This window comes from Tachypleus tridentatus, chromosome 4 (genome assembly GCF_004210375.1).
Source record: "Tachypleus tridentatus isolate NWPU-2018 chromosome 4, ASM421037v1, whole genome shotgun sequence".
Classification (NCBI taxonomy): domain Eukaryota; kingdom Metazoa; phylum Arthropoda; class Merostomata; order Xiphosura; family Limulidae; genus Tachypleus; species Tachypleus tridentatus.
Window position 1 is genome coordinate 103,355,177 of NC_134828.1, and position 17,289 is coordinate 103,372,465.

A 17,289-nucleotide genomic window follows, 5' to 3' on the forward strand; every position below is an offset into this window, starting at 1 on the left:
ATGCAGCCAATAGCTGTTGGTGTGAATATCTCATTAATCTCTAACCAATAACAAGAAGAGATTAGTGAAGTCAGAGTCTTGCTGTTCATATGACTGTGATTACATTAAAATCCCTCAAATTTGTTTCAGGTATAAACTAAGTTGTATCATCAAAACATTTCAATAGAAACTCCCACGTAAAGTTAAATAATCTTTCACGAGAGGGTACGAAGAGGAACCACAACGTTCCTGACCACCCCTATTTGGGAGATAATTCTTCAGACTCCTTTCTCTCTGAACTAAACCACTGCTAAGTTCGTTTGCGTTTGGATACGCACTGATCTGAAGACGAAAGGCGGAAGCTTTTCGAAACGTCGTCCTCTACTCGTGTGTCTCCACAACAGGCAGTTGATTAGTTTGAGGTAAGTTAAATTCTTATGCTGTGAATTTTCTAGTAGGTAAATAAAGCATTAAGAGACTTCAGTCAGTTTAAACAGGCTTAATAACATTAAACATGTAAATATTTTTAACTGCTTTAACTTGTTGTTTTTTGTTTCATTTTAGAAAATAAAAATAATTTACTAAAATTAATGCGATTAAAATATAAATATTTTATGCCACTATGTGTCATGAAAAAACAATAACCTCTGAAAACAAGTAGCGGAATTAATATAATGTATACAGAATAGCAGATTCAACGCATTCGTAGGTGCAAGTCACAGAACAGGAACATTGTAAGTGGCGTCTAAAATATATTGAAGTAGAATTCCTACACATATATTAGCGTAACTTGGGATCTATGAGTCATTTCAACTTGAATACAAATATCAGAGATTTAAACAAAGAGGACTTGACTATACGTTTGATCCTGTTTCTTCTAATTCTAACTAAAAATGACCAAAATTATAAAAATAATACAAGCAATATTAAAAACACGTCCCCCATAGTACAGAGGTAAGTCTTCAGATTTACAACGCTAAAATCAGGGGCTCGATTCCCGTCCGCGGACTCAGCAGAGAGCCCGATGTGGCTTTGCTATAAGGAAACACATACATTAAAAACATCTTTACCCTAAGTAAATCTAGATTTACAAATTAGACAATGATAAGATATTATTGGAGGAAAAGATTTAGTTCCAATAGCATTGAAATGTGATTGGTGACATAACATAAAGTACTCCATTGGTGTGTTTTGGTGGTTCTGGGTTATCTTAAAGACTTGTAACATTAGAATTTGGAATTCAATCACCGTGAAGAAACTGCGCAATATCGAGTTTTACTTCAAAACAATAAAAAACTCAGTGACTTTCTTTGTTTGTTCTTGAATTTCGCACAAAGCTACACATTTAGTAGTGTAAGACTAGAGGGAAGGCAGCTAGTCATCACCAACCATCGCCAACTCTTGGGCTACTCCATTAGCAACAGATAATGGAATTGACTGAAACATTATGACGCCCCTACGCCTGAAAGGGCGAGCATGTTTAGTGGAACGGGGATTCGAACACGCGATCCTGAGATTGCGAGTCGAACGCTCTAACCACCTGGCCATGCTGGGCTAATTTAATGAGGACTCGTTCGCAATAATTATTGCAAAACTAAAATATTTGCAACCAAGAGTAAAATGAAACTTATTCCCAGAATTTCTGGAAACCGTGTTGCATACACTGCATAAAATGCAGGTCATAAAACAAAAGAGTTAAAATAAAAACCCGCGATTTGATCGAATTCTGCTTCCTAAAGTAAGGATCACGTGTTATCTCCTTTTGTAAAAGAACACATGCCTTCCAGAGCGTAAAAATCTACTTTGTCAATTGCTTAATGTTTTTCACATTAACCGACATACTAAAATAGCTTTTTAATCGATTTTGATAATCTAACTGCTTATAACTTTAATGGAAGGAAACCTTTGTTCGTGTTACCACAGTTTTGTTGAGTTCACTGCAACCAGAAAGTAGACTGTCTGTCGTGTGATACAAGTCACGTGCTTTGGAAGAAGTGGCACGTGAATTGTAAGCAAAGGATTTCTTTATGATTCACTGAAGACAAGTGTAAGAACGATATATGTTCCAAACGCAACACATCGTTGCTTTATAGGCTCTGCATGGCCGGGTTGGTTGAGGCGTTCGACTCGTAATCTGAGGGTCGCGGGTTCAAATCCCCATCACATCAAACATTCTCGCTCTTTCAGCCGTAGGAGCGTTATAATGTTATGTTCAATCCCACTGTTTTTTAGTAAAAACGTAGCTCAAGAGTTGGCGGTGGGTGGTGATGACTAGCTGCCTTCTCTCTTGTCTTGCGCTACTAAGATAGGGACGACTAGCGCAGATAGCCCTTGTGTAGCTATGTGCGAAATTCAAAACAAAACTAAAACAAAATCGTTGCTCAGTATAATAATAAATGTAAAATATGTAACAGGTATATAAACACCTATAAATATTAAAATCGAAACATTGACCCACTTTTAATTGTTTTTAGGTATTAAATATAAACTGAACACTTTTTCTTATTCAAACAGGAATATACTAATATACTTTATTGTTTACCTGATGTGTAAGTTAATTAGAAAAAGTTACGTCTTCGTGAGTTTGTTTGTCGACCGCATAAACACTTTTCAAATAATCTTAGTTTATCGACGTAATAACTAATGCCTGCAAGAAAGCGTAGCTTAAATAGCGTGCATGGAAATGATAGAATATGAAACATTCATCACAGAGGCATAAAAACTTCTCAAAGTTTTGCGGGTCACGACTAGTGTCCATATAAAAATTATTGACTTCTATCTACTAGTCCTAGTTATCTGTGTTGTTGTTTCTTTAAATATGAGAACTCAGTTAAATATAATTTTAGATAAATAGTTCGGATGTAACAAAAACTAAGGTTTTGGAATACTTACAATCCATAAATATTCACGTTTTGTTTTTTTCGAAAATGCTCCAGTACCTACAGACTCAAGAGTGGTGTCGAAAACATTATATTTTAACGTTGTGTGTAATTGAGCAGCAGTTTGTTTGTTTGTTTTTTGAATTTTGCGCAAAGCTACTGGTGGACTGTCTGCACCAGCCGTCCCTAATTTAGCAGCGTAAGACTAGAGGGAAGGCAGCTAGTCATCACCACCCACCGTCAACTCTTTGGCTACTTTTTTACCAACGAATAGTGGGATTGACCATTACGTTATAACGTCCCCACGACTGAAAGGGCAAGCATGTTTGGTGCGAAGAGGATGCGAACCCGCGACCCTCAGATTGGGAATCGCACGCTTTAACCCACCTGGCCATGCCGGCCCAGTTGGCTAAACCCTATAAACGAAAGAATAAATTATGTCCCTTGGATACTAACTCTTGACAATGGAATAAAGTTATCGTATACGTAGTAACTAATTTTTGGAATAAAGGTTATCATTTGTATAGCACAAATACTATAGCCCTAGTAACCTGGTCATGCCAGGCCAACCACTGAGAAGTAATAAATATAAAATTAAAGGCGAAGCCACTAGTAGGACAGCGAGTTTAATTAATATTGTACTAAACAAAACAAAAACGCGATTATTGTCAGAAACATTTGTGATTTCGAAAACCTTATTAGTTTCCTCAATTTGTTCCTCAGTGTCAGGCCTAATAATGTATAAAACTAAATATAGGGATTAGATACATGCTGTGGGAGAGTACGAATAACACTATGTTACACAAATTTTGTTCCTGAATAGTATGTGTTATTTTTTTAATTGCTCATGTTGTAAAAGTACAGAAAATGGTCACGATTTCTTTCAAACTTTGCTTTTGTGACCTGGATAATGAAATTTAGAAATTAACCTATTTTCTGTTTAAAAACGGTCAAATTTGCACATTTTCTTTTACATAAGGTCTGAATAAAACAACATATGAATCAAGACTTGCATGTATGTATACTAAAGTTATACAAAACTGTTTAGAAGTGAGTTGTTTTTCGAGATTTGCGACTGTAATGTAAATCACTTTCACGTATAAGCCTCCAAATAAAGTCTCCCATCATGTTTTCGTTATACGCTCCCAGCTCACAAAAGCAAAGTTTTAAGAGAAAAATAGGTCTTTTCCATTTACTTTAGGCATAAGCAATTGAGAAATAACACTTTCTGTCCAAGAACAAGAAAAAGTAAATATTTTGTTACATAGTGTAATCGAATGAGAAACTTTGAGCCTAACAAGAAACACCTGAATTATCGAATTTCTAGATGCATGACATTGATATCTGCCAATGTCTGAAACAGCTTGTGTTATAAGTGTAAAACTGTAAGTTTTAAGACAAATGGTGTAAAACAAATATTCGTTAACTTTGAAACGGAGAAAATGTAGAAAATATTCGAAAACTTAAAAGTGTCTTTCACTGTGAACACTTCTCGTTTTAAAAAACAAACAAACATTATAAGCTGAGAGTATGTATACATGACTGTAGAAACTTTATAATCTTGCCATAAAAATACATAACGTTGTAGAGGTACGCGCAACTTAATTTGTATATAGTAGGTATTTGTATCAGCACGTACAGGCTAAAAGCATTCACAGTAAGAAAACAGATTTGTTTGAAGACACTGGTGCCGAGAATTAGGTTAAACTTAAATATGAGGTAAAATTATGTTATTTTGTAGCAGTTTTCTAATTAAAGCAATCATGACTTCATCTTGTTTAATTCAAAAGTATGTTTTTAGTTGAACGACAAAAAATAATCCAATAAAACAATATTTTATGCAGGCTATTATGTTATATATATATATATATATATATATATATATATATATATATTTAATAAACTAATTTTTGTTTATTTTTGCGTATTGATACAGTATTTGACACGGTAAGTGTTATATTTGGAAAAACTATGTGCGATTTTACTGCTAATTATATACATAAAATATCGTATACTGATAGCCTTATTTAGTTTTGATAATCTTCAATTTGATAATAATATTATTGCACTTAGTTTGGTTTTGAATTTCGCGCGAAGCTACACGAGGGCTGTGTGCGCTAGCCGTTCCTAATTTAGCAGCGCAGGATTAGCTAGTCATCACCATTCACCGTCATCTCTTGGGCTACTCCTTTACCAACGAACAATGGAATTAATCGTAACATTATAACGCCCCCACGGCTGAAATGGTGAGCATATTTTGATGTAACGGGGGTTCGAACCCGTGACCCTCGGATTATGAGTAGAGTGCCTTAACCACCTGGCCATATCGGGCCCTATTATGCTTGAATGACATCTATAGTTGTAAATACTTTAAATATTGTGAGAGTAAGCCAACTTTCGTGGGCATGTACTTTCTTACATTTAAATTAATTATTACAAATTTGATCTGATAATGTGTAACGTGTATTGCGATTGTTTTTTTAAAATTCAGTTTGTGATGCATTGAAAGTAGGTCACGTTTAAAAAAAATCCATAAAGGCAACTGTTTTATCCGAATAAAAGATTATTACTTTAAGTTAACGTATCACCTACATTTACTTTTATTAATGAAAATTGTATATGTATACTTTTGAACTGTTCGTACCTGAACCAGGATGCTTTCATGAGCATTTATTTTTTTCAAACGAACGTTGCGTTTTAAACATTCTGACTGAACTTAATTAAAAAATTCTATTTAAAACATGACATTTCATTTTCATGTCGTATCAACGCACTTTTAGAAAAAGTGAAAAAAAATTATAATGGTCCAAAAAAAAAAGGGAACTTTGGGTAAAAAAAAAATTAAACGTGTGCCCACGCTTTGAAATTGTCAAGAGGTCTTTGACAATGCAACATTTGAAAAGACATTCATGGAGGCTTTCATATTTTACTGTTTTTCCTATGTTTTCGTCTAAGAAATTAAATTTCACCATGAAAAGTTGGTATCATAGCCTTAATAGAACAGTACTTCCTTATATAGTTTATTTTATTTTTATTTAAAACCGATAGGATTCGGCACCATTTCTGACCACAATGTTTGAATATAATACGTTATGTCAGTAGTGATTGGACACAACATTTTTATTGTGTAAAACATTTATAGATTATAACGATCATGTCATGCTGGTTTGCTGGGCAATAGATAAGTATATTATTTATTTTCTCAAGATAGAGTGGAGAAAACGTTCTGTTCAGTTGAAGAACTCTTGGTTTCTAAACGTTATTAGCTACTATTGACAGTTTACCTTTCTGGTACAGCTGTCACTTGAAACCGAAGTGTAAGTGTACCTGATGTTATTCTGTAAGCGCGAGGAGTCGGTTTATAACGAAAGCAGAAGTTGGTTTTATGATGAACAGAAAAAAACACTTGCAGTTTTGTAATGAAGGTGTTAGCTAAAGAGTGACGCACGTGCACTCAACAAAATAGTAAAAGCATAATCATTAATCGGATATTGAATCATTATGCATGTGTGGTAGAACAGAATTACTGCAAATAATTTATTCCAATCACGTTTGCTGTTCATTGTACGTTGATAAGGCTTTTGTTTGTGTTTATTAGTAAGCAAAAGCTACACAAAAGCTACTTGTGCTCTGCGTACGAGGGTATCGAAACCCGGTTCTTAGCCGACATACCGCTGTGCCACTGGGGGGGGGGCGATCTGAAAGCAAGTGATTGATCATTTTGTCAATGTTGTATGTAATAGTGTTACACGCAACCAAATGTCATTTTCAAGAAAGTTAAGCAGACTGAGAGTTTAAACATTCCAGGTTTCTCAGAAATCCTGATAGGATCTCAGGCAAGCAAAGATCTGTATGTTTTACTAATGATTGGAAACTGACCAATCACAATACGTTTTTTACAAATTGTTAGAAAACATAAATAGAATCTGGCTTTACACAAATATAGGGTATCTACTCTGAGGCAGAATTAAATGTTTTTAGCCCATAGTTTATAAATAGATATTTGTAAACATGCTGTTAATGTTTATTGATATCATACATCCTAGAGATCTCTCTTTGTGCTATCGTTTACTGGTGAAGTGGATTTTAGATTAAGTATAACGGATGACAACACTTTCTCTATCTTCATAAAATGGTAGACACAGTTGCCTTGAAGGACAGTTGTTTGCTCAGAAGTTGGAAACGCTTTGGAAACAAATTTTTCAGAGAAGAGGTAGAACATAATTCAGGGCTGTAACAGCAGTTTCGTTTCAATTTTGCAAGTCCAATGCAGTAAATGAGATAAATAGATACATAATGTGTTTATGTTTAGTAGAACAGATTTACATTGGTAGGTCTAAGGGAATACAAAATTCCAGGAGGGCAGAAGAATATACTGGGCTACGATTAGTTAAAGGCAAAGAAATGGAAGAAAGCATAAATAGATACAAGCAAGCATCTGAGATATTTGTAAGACATTGAAGAGACAGATAAATATATCAATAAACTTCAGCAGTTTGGTGGACACAAGGAAACAAGATACGTAAATAGACAGAGTCCTATTCGAGCAAACAGATATGTCAATATAACTATTATAATATAGCTAAATAGCTAGGCAAACATATGGTCTCACCGATATGAAAATATAGAACTTTGATACATTTTAAACACACAAAGTAAATACTCGACGTGAATGTTGGTTAATCTTTTGAAGATACAGATGTGTATCATTTCCCTAGGGAAATAAATGATTGTGCTGTTGAAATATAAGCATCAATAGCTGTGTGGGTTGGTGTGCATATATCTATATATGGTTATACACAAAAGTGTATCAAGTTGTTAAACTTTCACAGTACAGGACAGATTATTCATTGCAACATGTTGTAGATGAAAGATATGGCTAAATGATGGCTAAATTATTTGCACACGAGATACAAATATATTCAAATGATCTTCGTCAGAACCTGACTATCAAAACGTCTAGTAGTTTTATGTAGAAGGTGCCCTATGATTGATGGAACACTACGGATGAGCCGTGACAGATCAAGATAGTGTATCAGCAGGTGATAAGGGTTCTCACGGAGACTAAGGAACTAGCACGAGGACAAGAGGAAATAGACCAAAAAAAAAAAGAAAAGAATAGTAAATCAAGCAAATCACGTGATAAAACAAAATCTAAACAACGTATTTAAAGGGTAACTCGCAAGACTTAAATTGAAACCAAAGATAAAATAAAACCAACGTTTAGAGCCACGAGGTGTCGCACAAGTGTACGTGAAGTAGATGGTGTGCGACTATTACTCTAATCTTTCAAAAATTGTAAAGTTAATATCTGAAATATAAAGTCAGATAATTTAGTATCGAATACTAAGAATAGAACAGAAAATATTCAGTATACGTGTTTCTACCGTACATTATAAATAATATGGTTGAACTCAGCAATTTAGACGGCAAGTATTTTTGTGGAATTAAAAGACATTCATGTCTGTCTAAAGTGTAGAAGATGGTTAATTCTGAATTCCGTGCAAAGCTACTCGAGGGTTACCTGCGCTACTCGTAGCAATAGACTAGAGAGAGGCCAGATAGTCAACACTATCCACATACAAATCTTTGGGAACTCTTTTGCCAAGAACAGTTGGATTGACCGTAACATTATAACGCCTTTAGGGCTGAAAAGGTGAGCGGGTTCAGCGAGGAGGATTCAAATCCGTAACCGGCAGATTGCGAGACGAGCATCCTAGCCATGAGACCGCACCGGACCCAAGGCTATGTAACCAACACTTTAGTCAACTACAAACCTATAGATTCTCGAGGTTACCTGTACTATTCTGCAAACCGCTGAAATACTTAAACAAATATTTATACATTTCTTTCACAAACCAGTGTGTCCAGAAAATTTTAACTCGCAAAGCAAGTCGAACAGGAACTTTTTTTTAATTTCACGCAAAGCTACATGAGGGCTATCTGTGCTAGCCGTCCCTAACTTAGCCGTGTAAGACTAGAGGGAAGGCAGCTAGTCGTTATCACTCACCGTCAACTCTTGAGCTACTCTCTTACTAAATAATAGTGGGATTAACCGTCACATTATAACGCACCCACGGCGACCCTTGAATTACGGGCCAAATAAGAACATTGAGAACTGCTCACACACAACCATCTCTATTCACAAATTGTATAAAACTGAGAAAGACACTTTAGATATTAAAGATATTTTATAAAGCTTTACTTTGCCGTTATATATAAAAAAGACAACTTTATGACACTTTTGGACACTCATCCAAGAATTATTTTGATACTTTTTCTTAGTACAAATCATTTTCGCTTTCATAATACTGCAAAGAGTCACCAGGTGTCTTTATATGTCATGTGATACATTAGTGGTAGTTCAACTGGCCTTATATTCCATACTGGTATTTGGATATAAAGAACAACTGTAAGATATAACGGCTATCAACGTTGAATTACTCAAATCTTAACCTTTATTTTGTTTACATTTCAAATATTCAGATAAGATTTTTTCAGCTTATGAGCAGTGATATTGGAAATTTGAGAAAAAAAAAACTTCAATAACATATATCTGCCCGTTGAATGAAAGGAGGATGAACGTTTCGGCTGAGGTCTCAAAACGTTGTCTGATTTTCATTAAACAGTCATTATAGTCCGTTAAAGTTTTCAAACGTACAATCGTTTACTCTGGCTAAAAATCCACCGAAACAACAAGGGCAACACTAACAACAATAAACGAGTTTTTTTGTTTGATTTCTAGCTTTACAACGATTTTATTTCTATCTTTTCACACACACTTTTAACTGAATAACCTCTATTATTGTTGTCACTTCCATATCATCTCTCATCTTGTTTGGTTGTCTTTTGTGTTTACGTATTTTCTGACTTCTATCGATGCAACGTCAAACAGAAATTTCCAACGTGATACCGATACTTTTATCCTTTCTCACACTTTACCTTCTACCTTCATTGTATAACCCATTTTGACCACACTTCACCTTCATTGTATGCCTTAACCCGAACTATTATGTAGAAACACACCAACGATAAGATTTACGCAAATCTTACGTTTCCTAAATAAATAATCAATCACATAGATTACTTAAAAGACGAAATATACCATTTTAGGAAAGATATTACAAAAATGTACATGTGCAAACAAACTCTTCCATACCTACCCATCTACCATCCACAAAAACACACGTGCACATCATGCTACAATAGAACTCTTGCTTATATGATACAAGAAAAAAACTTTTTATGACGCGATGTGGAACCTGCAACTTCGCGAAATTTTTATTCTGTGTACATTTAGATTTGCCACAGGGGTCATTATTTTCCCGTTTTGCCTCCGTTTTCCGTGGAGGAGAACTTTATTTTTCTCCATTCTCAGAGTGCAGATATGATGTCATAAATACGTCACACGCATATCTAATGCAATGGCTCCACGGGTAATCGGTTAGTGTATATAAATAACGACACTATACTACGTGCGTATTTCTATGAAAAGGTAAATGCTTATAGAAAAACTATGCCACATCTTTATTTCTATAAATCATAGTTTTTTTTTGTATTAGAAATACGAGGTTAAACACCAGGCCATGCGAGATTTTTTTATACAATTTTTTCGTAATACCAAGGAAATCGTTCGTGTTTTGTCTGACACGCATCCTTGAAAATATGCAACTATTAAAGAACAAAAATAGGTTTTAAGTATGTGATGTCGGTCCATGTAACTACTTCACAGGGTGTGGATTGATCTTTACCAAAACTGGAGCTTCATCAAGTCCAGGGTAAGTATTTTAGTTCTGCGGTTTAGATGGACGTTTTTTCTTTTTCTAGCACTACGTCGTCTCTAGTAGATGAATCTGTACCAAGTTCAGCATGAATGTTTCTTGGCTTCTTGCAGAGACACGTGCAAAATTGCAGTTTCACATTGTGTTTTACAGTCTTCAGGGGCGTTTTTGCAATTGCGTATAAGGGAAGCAGCTTTCCATGTCTTAAGATAACCTTTCATTAATCCAAAATTCAATTGATTTTTATCCAGGGGACGGACACTCCAGCTGGTTTTTGATATTTTCCTGTTCCTAAGTCCACTGTATTTTTACCATGCTTTAGTATACCGAATTCAAATGTTTACTATATTTAAATTTTTATTATGTACAAGTCTACTACATCTAAGTTTTAAAATTTGCAGTACATACAATAGTGATTAACATATTTGGATGATAGTTATAAAGACTACCTTTAAATTCCATATATATATATATATATAAAGATAATTTACATATTAACTGATGTTTCACTTTTTCAGCTTCTTTGGGGCCAATACATTAAACTGTTTCACCTTATAATATTCGTTAAATTAAAAAAAAATTGCTCGTGATGTTTTATTTCACGAGTATGCAGTAACGTGCTTTTACCAATGTCTAAAATATTAGTATTTTTCTCACTATTGTTCTAATATTGTAGTGTAGTTATGGTACCAGCTATATAGCTATACTGACGTATGACATATATTACTTAGTAGAGTATATCCCGTGATAAAGGACAGGGCAAGTACTACCACCCCCACTCCTTAGTATAACATAATCTCACATTTCGTGGCTAACTTAAATAAATTAATATCGCAAAATTCAACTTTTCTAACAAAGAGGTAGAAAAATGTTGTCGAGGCAGTGTGTGTGTGTGTATGTGTGTATGTGTTATCTTAAAGCAAAGCTACATCGGGCCATCTGCTGTGCTCACAGAGGGGAATCGAACCACTGATTTTAGCGTCATAACTCCGTAGACTTACTGCTGTACCAGCGGGGGATGCGGGACAGTCAGTCATCAGTAAATTATTTTGTGAGTCAATTGAAATTAAAATCATTCATTAAGTGAAGTCGTGGCGTATTCACAGAATAATTATTGGTAAAATTATACATAGAAAAGCCAGTGTGCTATGGTAACGTTTCAACAATGGCTTTTAAGTATAACCTAATATTAATAATATTTAATAACAAAAAATAACTTAATTCAAAAACGATTAGTTTAAAATTGAGTCCATATTTTTCTTATATGATAAATGGTAAGTACTTGGCACTAGGCTAGGTGATTACACACGACGTTTTCAGTTTATTCTTATTATACCAACATTCACTACACTTATAAGGATTCACGGAATTTCCCTCACGACTCCCTTGCACTGTGTAACTAAAACCATAACGGGAAGACATTAATCAAACTATTCTATCAGGATAAATGCATTTTAGCTTTTATGGTTTTCCCTCTTTAGAGAAATCACTCGTGATGTAATGTGACGCACACTGTCTTTTATAGAGGTTAGATATGAAATATAAAAATATAGAATATAAAAAATGAAGAGAACCACAATATGTTTTATGATTAGGTACAAAACAAATAGATGGAAAATATAAGCTGTTAAAATAAAAAGATGAAAGGATATAAAATTTATTAGTAGTGTTAAAAGTAAGTTGTAAGACCATTTGGTTTGCCAATATACTTAAGTGTTAAACTAAAATTAATAATGTTAAATGCACTGATATGATGTGTACGTGTGTGTTTTGAGTAACGGTTTAGTTACGTGTAACGTTCATTGTTTCTGCTCATTTTTAATTTTTTTTAGTTAAATATAACTTCCATATATTTTCTCTCCTTATAGTGTTTTCTTTTGTATGGTAGAACCTTTACAACGGTCTCTGATTTCCTTTGTTTGGGGTTTCGTGTTTATTGGGGCGGTTTTGTGCTGGTCATACATATATAATGCATTGGTGTGTTCTGAAATGGGCGTGTGCAAATATTTTGTAGTTTAATTTCTCCTATATAAGCGGCTCCACATACATTACAAGTGATTTCACAGACCACCTTTTTTATGTGACACATTCGTCCTATTCCATTTTCTCTGGCGTAACTTTTTGACACATTTTGTTGGTGAAAATGAAAATCAAATTAATAATTATTTCAATGTTTTACGTGATCTTTACGTTATGTTGTTTGATGGCTTTACGAATCTTGGTTGTAATTTTGTTGTTTATGAAAGGAATGTTTGCTGTGGGCGTTTTCGCGTACGTTTTTTTTTTTCCTTTTGGGGGTTCTGTTACTGTTGTAAAGTTTTTTTTATTTTTGTGTTTGAAAATTTTATCGATGTGACATTCGAGTGTCAGTTTCGTAATAATAGTATTTTAAAGTCTTTCTGTGCTGTTTTAATTGTATTCTGTATGGAACAATTTCGATTTATTCTTTTTAGTTATCTTATTACTGTTCCTTTTGACTCGCTTTGGATAGTGTTATTTGTCATGGAGAAATATCAGTTTTTTGCAGTTTTTGCTGTCCATAGAACTCGGTATTTGTCTGTCTGTTTTGGAATCTTAGTGTTACGTCCTAGAATATTAAACTTCCTTTTACGTCTACTATTTGAAAACGTACTTCATTTATCAAAATGTTTGGAGTAGCTAATTCCACTGTATTTAAACCTGTAGTGCAGTTAAGTCTACTGAATCCATAATATCACCGTACCCAACTTTTACTGATCTGAGTTTGTGATATCCATGGTTTTGCTGTATTTATGTCTACTATATTCCATCTTTATTTGATATGTTTTGTTTATCCAACTTCATACGCCTTTATCGAAATCTACTGTTTCTTATTTTTTGTGTTAAAATCTACTACATCTATACCTTTATGGTATTTTCGTTTACCGTTTCTATCCTTTCATTACGTGCAGGTATCTTTCTTATATCCGAGCTTTTGCCATATGTAAAATAAATATATTTTCACCTTTTCGTTTACGTTTACTATTTCGAAATATTCGCTGCCCTTGAGTTTACTCTATACGAACTTATAATTATATTTAATCCAGTCAAATCGAAGCTTTTATTATATTTATTATTACTAACAAGTAATCAGAACTATAGACAATCTTATGTTTGAGCCACAACCTCAAAAGTTTAAATAAGAAAAGATTACATTGGTTCGAATCTTCTTGCATTTCTTTCAAAGACTAAATTCTTTACTTAAACTGGAAATCAGTTCTCGTAGATTTTCAGCTATTTTTATTTGAATTATTGAAGACTAAATTTTACAAGCTTTGAGTCTGATAGAATGTTAATAAAATGATAATTATATCTGGGGTTTACTGTGTAGCACTGTAGTAGTTGTAAAAAAAATATTTCTGTAATTCAGCTGGAGAGTTTCTAATAATTGTTAAGCAATGTAGTAATTTTATGAAGTTATTTCTGAATTTTTATGCACGGTGTATCTAATCATTAAGTGATGTTTTACGTCTATGAAGTGATTTCTGAACTTTAGACACACTGCAAACCAATATCTGACAAATAAGGACGACGTAAGCTTTCCAAATCATTTCAAACTGTGTATAGACCTGAAATAATGTTGGGAAATAAAACACCGCATAAATATTGGTTTCCGTGAATAATGTATTTATGGTATTACATGCTATTGGAGGAACCAACATAATTCTATAATAAGAAACATTTCATTTAGTAATTCACAAAGAAGTAATCGTTTGTTTGTTTGTTTTTGAATTTTGCGCAAAGCTATACAAGGGCTATCTGCGCCAGCCGTCTCTAATTTAGCATTGTAAAACTAGAGAAAGACAACTAGTCATCACCACCTACCGCCAACTCTTAGGTTACTCTCTTACCAACGAATAGTGGAATTGACCATCACATTAATACGCCCCCACGGCTGAAAGGGCGAACACGTTAGGTGCGACGGGGATTCAAACCCGCGACTCTCAGATTACGAGTCGAGCGCCTTAATCCACCTGGCCATGCCGGGCCAGGAAGTAATAAAGAAATTGTTGTTTGTAATTAGGCACAGAGCTACAGAATGGGCTATCTGTGCTCTGCCCACCACGGGTATCGAGAATCAGTTTCTAGCGTTCTCAGACAAACTGCCAAGCCACTGGGGGGCAAAGGAGAGGTAGAAAGACTAACTTCTGAAAGCTACAGGAAGAATTAAAGTTTATATTCAAGTTGAACAACCAGGTGCTAGAAATATTATTTTAGACAGTTAAAACAACAATGAAAAGCCTATGTTTGAAAACCTTATTTTATGATGAAGAACAAATATATATTCAGTTGCAGTTTTACATTTAACAGTTAAAACGTGATCGGTTTTATTGGTTGTTTCCGATTTTCAGGCAAAGTATGCTATCTGCGCATACTTGCCCATAATTTTAAACTAATATATTATAGGGAAGGTACCTAGTTTTGAGCATCCACTGCCATTTAGTGGGTTATGTTTGCCCGACTGAAAAGTGTGGTTTGACTTTAATTCTAAAACACATTTACGAATACAAGTTGCAGAGCGTGTTTTTGCAGAAATGACTACAGATCAAATTGTGAAACCTACGATTCACTGTATTTACACGTTATCCACTAGGACACGATAGGCACTATATCATCAATCCAATTTCTTAATATAGTATGAAAAAAATACGTGGTAAAGTGTTTAATGATGTTTACGTAAAGTTATGAGGTTACGGGCACACAGAAAGAGTGTGTTGCATGTGAATTGTTTGTTTTCACACATGTGTTTTCAACACATTCATATATTTTACTTATGTTCATCTCTTTCTGGCCCGGCATGGCCAGATGATTATAAGGCACTCGACTCGTAATCTGAGTGTCGCGGGTTCGAATCCCCTTCACATCTTTCAGCTGTGGAGGCGTTATAATGTGACGGTCAATCCTACTGTTCGTTGGTAAAAGAGTAGCCCAAGAGTTGGCGGTGGGTGGTGATGACTAGCTGCCTTCCCTCTAGTCTTACACTGCTAAATTAGGAACGGCTAGCACAGATAGCCTTCATGTAGATTTGCGCGAAATTCAAAACAAACCAATCCTCTCTTTCTGCTGAAGTTAAGTTACGTACGCACACATTAGTTAGAATTATCAGGATATAGATAAACCCTAAATGCATATTAAAATCATGCGAGACGAGAGATGGGGACCTGATAATTATCGATGGCTATTCTTAGATTCAGAAGAATAAATAATCCAAAACAAGAAATATCAACAGCTTTAGTAGAGATGAAGACGCAACGTTTTACATATTTTTGGTGTTGAAAGAGTTTATTTTATTTTGTGAGTTATAGAACTTAGAGTTTCAGGAGAAAAATACGACTAGTTTAACCTCTTGATGAAATTTCTATCCTTTTAATAATGTTTATACAACCTTAGTGAAATGATGCTCTTAAAACTGCTGTCTGATGAAATGAAAATCTTTGGTATTGTTAAGAAAACTAAGAAATAATTTAGTAGTTGTGTACTGGAAGTTTGTTCTTTATAAATTAGAGAATAATTTGTGTAAAGGTTTGTCTTACTTTATTTTGCAAATTAGTAATTGTTATTAGAATGGAATAATATAAGCTTCAACATAGCTGTCGCTAAATGAAACAAAAACGTGCAAAGCGATAACTATAATAATTAGTAGAAGCTGTTACTTAAATTGAAAATAAATTACTTTGTGCTGAAATTGTTTTCAAAATTATTTGACTTCAAGGTCTTCTATATATTATAAAGGGAGGAAAATTTAGCAACTGTTTAACTGTAGAAGAGAATTTGGAACAAAGTAGATGTGACAATGGTATTTAAATTAGCTGAAATAAATTATCCACAATAACTTTGAAAGACATTCAAAGCACTGTAATTACAATTAATTATATCTAATGAAATTCTTAAATAATTGCTTTTTTGGCAGGTTAAATTTTAAAGTTTTGGCGTTAATGAGTTCCTTCGAGCTTGCGTTGGACGCTCTAATCATGCACTTTGTTCACATATTTGTTTCAATAAATCTAGCTTGTGATTTGTTCGATCTAATGATGTATCTTGTTTATATTTGTTTCAATAGATCCTTCTTGTGATATGAACGATTTAATAATGTATGTTGTTTGCGTACACTACATGGCTAAAAGTATGTGGACACACAACCATCACACTTATATTTACTTGTTGATCATCTCGTTCCAAAGCCATAGGCATTAATATGGAGTTGGTCCCACCTTTGTTGTTATATCAGCCTTCACTTTTCTGAGAAGGCTTTTCACTAGATATTGGAACATCGCTGCGGGAATTCGCTTCTATTCAACCACAAGAGCATTAGTGAGGTCGGGCACTGATGTCGGGCGAGAAGGCCTGGCTAGCAGTCGATGTTCCAATTCGTCCCAAAGGTGTTCGATGGGGTTGAGGTCGGGGCTCCGTGCAGGCTAATCAAGTTATGCCACATCAATCTCGGCAAACCATGTCTTTATGGACCTCGCTTTGTGCACGGGGCCATTTGATGCTGAAACAAAAAATGCTTTCCCCAAACTGTTGCCACAAAGTTGGAAGCACACAATTCTTTAGAATGTCATTGTATGCTGTAGCATTCAGATTTCCCTTCACTGGAACTAAAGAGTCTAGCCCAAACCATGAAAAACAGC

At 34.4% G+C, this 17,289-nt stretch overlaps 1 long non-coding RNA gene across 1 annotated transcript in view; it reads left to right on the forward strand.

Annotated features, from left to right (window-relative positions):
• The first annotated feature begins 306 nt into the window (after window positions 1-306).
• The window catches only part of LOC143248392 (uncharacterized), a 75,257-nt gene continuing 58,274 nt past the window's right edge, over window positions 307-17,289 (forward strand). Inside the window, exon 1 of the long non-coding RNA XR_013026962.1 lies at window positions 307-401. This is a non-coding gene — a long non-coding RNA (uncharacterized LOC143248392). The remainder of the gene's footprint in view (window positions 402-17,289) is intronic.